The sequence below is a fragment of the Lactuca virosa genome, chromosome 3 (genome assembly GCF_052849685.1).
Source record: "Lactuca virosa cultivar CGN04683 chromosome 3, Lactuca_virosa_CGN04683_v6, whole genome shotgun sequence".
Classification (NCBI taxonomy): Eukaryota; Viridiplantae; Streptophyta; class Magnoliopsida; order Asterales; family Asteraceae; genus Lactuca; species Lactuca virosa.
This window is the reverse complement of record NC_136428.1, coordinates 341,948,526-341,952,661: the sequence shown is the minus strand read 5'-3', so window position 1 is coordinate 341,952,661 and position 4,136 is coordinate 341,948,526.

The window sequence follows — 4,136 nt, the reverse complement described above, 5'->3', positions numbered from 1 at the left end:
TTGTTATGCAACCAATTGAGAACTCTCAGAACTCATATGCAAAGTCAACTTTAACTGGAATGGGCACAGAAATAGGAATATGTCAACACGATAGGTTATAAACCTCACGTCGTGTGCTAGTGATAAATTACAGGTTTTTATTCTTGATTATACTCTTTCAAGATCTTTTAAACTCCCACTATCCTCTTGACATATAAAACTCTCTTGCCAAATATTCAAGAGATAGTGTGGATTCTTTATCAAGACAAACACTTCACACAATTGGCCTTAGTTGGTCTTTGTTTTATCCAAAACATCACAACTTACCAATTTCAAATGTATAAGAGTAGGACACATTATACTCTTACATTTGACAAGTGTTATAAACCTTTCTTTAAGATGTCTCAAGTTACAATCTTGGAGTATGACTCTAAGAATTGTTTTGGAACGAAGTATGACTCATCTTCTTGATTTACCCATTTCAACAATTCATGACTCCTCTTCTTAGCCATAAGAATGCACTAAGATGTTCTTAGAGGATGAATTGTGATATGGTCTCACAATCATTAAGATGATCATAAAACATGATACTAAAGTACTCTCCCATCTTTTCAGATTTGAGAAACTTTTATCTTTCTGCCTAATTTGATTCTTCTCATTTGTTCTGCCATACATCAAAACTTTTCCAATGTTTCAGAATTATACTTAAACTTGTAAGTATAACCATATTTACTAAACTTTAGTAAATCATGACAAATAGTCTTATCGATCTTTTGTGGTGGACTTGACGAGTGCACAAGAATGTGTACTCGATCCCTTAGTCCTTCACTTGACTCACATATACATGTGAACGAGGAATTAGTCTTAATTTTCCAAAGCTGAAAGTTCTCATTCATCATACTATACAACTTGCATGATTCCAAGTTTCGGTCCAATTGAAAACTTGGGTGATGAGAATCTTTCCTTATTTGGTAAATTTAGACACTACCACAAATGAAAGAATCAATTTCATATTTCCATTATTGCTAGAAACATATAAACATCAATTTTCCATAAATGCCATTGCAAGGAGATAAAATAAAATAAAACAAAAATTTTTATTTATTTATAAGATGCGGAATTTTTTTTCCTTACAATGCAACTTTAAATGGAAACTATGCTATTACATATTTCCTAGCAATCTATCATAACTCTCTAAGTAGTAGCTCAAGAATCCGATCTTCGAACCATGCGATTGAAATCCATCTTCGCGATCAGATTCAACATACTCTTTCTTTAAGTTCCCTTCCATTTGCTTGATCCTGCCATTCATCAAAATGTATTAAGAATCTTCAAATAGGAACTTAATTGAGTTAGATAGTGGACTTACCTGAAGCAGAGTCAAACTTTTTGACTAGACCTTTTCTCAGATCTTTCAGGTAGTTAAGGCAGCTTCGCAACCAATGCCCCTTCCTTTGGAAACAGAAACATATGGACCCTTTGGGAATGGAACACATGAGTATCTCATACTTAGCCTTTCTCTTTACCATTTGGTCAACCGAGTTGACTATGGCCGATCCCTTTCCATTGGGAAGAAAAAGCTTTTCTAGATATCCAATGTTACCAATTGTCAATGTCAATGGTAGTTTGGGAAGTTGATCTACTAATCAAATTTGCTTTACCAGAGCTCCAAATCATTGCTGATTCAGCAGCACCAAGCAAATAGATAAGATCATTAGGGTCATGTCATAGTCTGTTACATAGTAGTCCCAAAGGAACTCACTGTGTGACTTAGAAAGTGATTGAACAACCAACTTTCTCAAGACTTTGACACCCAACTCTCCCAACTTGTCAATATGTGAGCACACATAGACCTTGCTTGCCAATAGGGCTTGAGTGACTTTGAACTATTCAAGAACTTGTGGGTTAGGGAGAATAATTGGAGGAGGTGGAGGAAGAGAAGTATGATTTCCATTATCCAACCACGAAACATCATCTTCATTAGGAAAGCTTGTTCCAAGAGATTTGGGAAGATCATAATTGTCTGAACCAGACACCTTTTGGGAGATATTCAAGATAGTTGATTTAAAGTCCTTCATATAACACCCAATATGAAATATTAAGGCTAGGACCCAACACAATATTTTATAACTTGGAAGAGGGATGCCGTAATCCAAGCTATAGAATATTTGAAGGTAGGCGAATGACGATTCACCAATTTCCACCATGAAAAACGAATTAATTTATTAGGTTTTAATTGGATTTGAAACTTCTAGATCTTTTGAGATTCGTTGAACTTTTCAATGGGATGTTTCAATCTCGATTGTGCCCTCTCAAATTTTGTGACTGGGATGTCGAGGATCACAAAACAAGGTGTGAATAACCATGCAAATATACTTGATACCCTTAATATTTACCACTCAATCGATGTGCCGGTTAACCACACGCGCTCCACCGATACTATGATAAACATTAAGATACCTTTTGCCTACATTGTGAAATACAGGTTAGTGTGCCAGTTAACCACACGCGCTCCACTAACGACTTAAGCAAAGTGAAAAGTGTAATTTCATGGGTTAGCACCAAATTCACATTTTCCTAAGTAACTAAGATTGGGAATTTATAAAAGGTTTAGTTACTTAGTATTTATCATTAATACTTTTAATGAAGGGAGAATTATAGTCCTTGTCCTACCCATTCGGCTAACGACCCTCCACCAGTCAAGGAAGCGGTGGGTGAGAGTGGACACCCATTAAACTGCCATTTTATAGGGAGTAACCTTATACCCCCTTATAGAATGGCTTCGTGAATGAGGCCTACTAACGGTAAAACGACTTGATCTTATACATATATATATTATTAACTTATAATACTATAAAGTATAAGGGTTGAATTTTAACTTTTAAAATTCTAGGGGTTTGGAATTAAAGTGTGTGTGAGACTTTAGAAATTCCAAAACTTGAGAGCAAGTTTTGAACAATTCAAAAACTTTTGGTTTCCATAACTTATGAGTTTAATATGGTTTTTATGGAAGACTTTTCAAGTTCCATAACTTGAGGACAACATAAAAAACATTTTATGATGACATTAAAATTAGAGACTCTTCCATTTTCATAACCTATGACTTTTAATGACACTTTAAAAGAAAAACTCTTCATTTTCCATAACTTGAGGAAAAGTTATGGAGTTCATAAAAATCATTAAGATCAAATTACCAATTAACACAATAATCAAGTAAGTTTTCTATGAACAAGATCAAACTCATAAGTGAAGATAATTCATATAAACCATTTTCAAGAACTTAGCTAATCACATAAACTAAAACAAATCTTGAAACTTTGACAATTATCATTTATTTGGATGAGAATAAACATTACCATAACATCAAAATCAAGTTTTATGAACAAAAACACTTTGTGGTAATGATTCTAATCCTAAACAGGCCAAAAAACTAAAAAAAAATTTCACTGAACAGTCACCACCTCGTGGTAAATTTTACCACCTCGTGGTGAACTGGCAGATTAAAAAAAACGATTTTTCTTGCAAATAGCTTCAATTATAATTGAAACAAGTCTAGGCTCTGATACCACTGATGGGTTTTGAGCATTCTAACACTCCTATGGTGTACATGCAACCCTATAAACCTTGCATCTATGTTTTCTCTATTATACATGCAAATATTCAATATTCCAAGGTTTTATCCTAACTAGCATATTATGAAGCAACTATACTACAAAAGTCTAGTTAGAAGACATACCTTTTGATGTGGCTTGAAGTCTTGAACTTTAAGAGCTTAGCCCCAATAGTGTGGAAGCCTCAAGTGGAATCACAAATCACCAAAAACACCTTGGAAAACTTGAGAGAATAGTAAGCCCACTAGAAATTGGCCCCTCTTGTTTACACACACACTAGTGCCATTTCATGTGTCAAGGACCTCTTTATACAGTATGGAGGATTAGGGTTTCATCCATGTAAACCCTAATACCCATGACCTTTCATTTCCATAGGATCCATGGGTTAAAAACTCGATGGACTATCCATGCAAGCCTAGCCCAACCTAAATGAACTTGGCCCATACTATATATAAGAGTCCATATTTAATTAGTTCCTTTTGATCACTAAATTAATTATAAATTAATTCTTGATCAATACTAATTAAATAATATGATTCCATATTA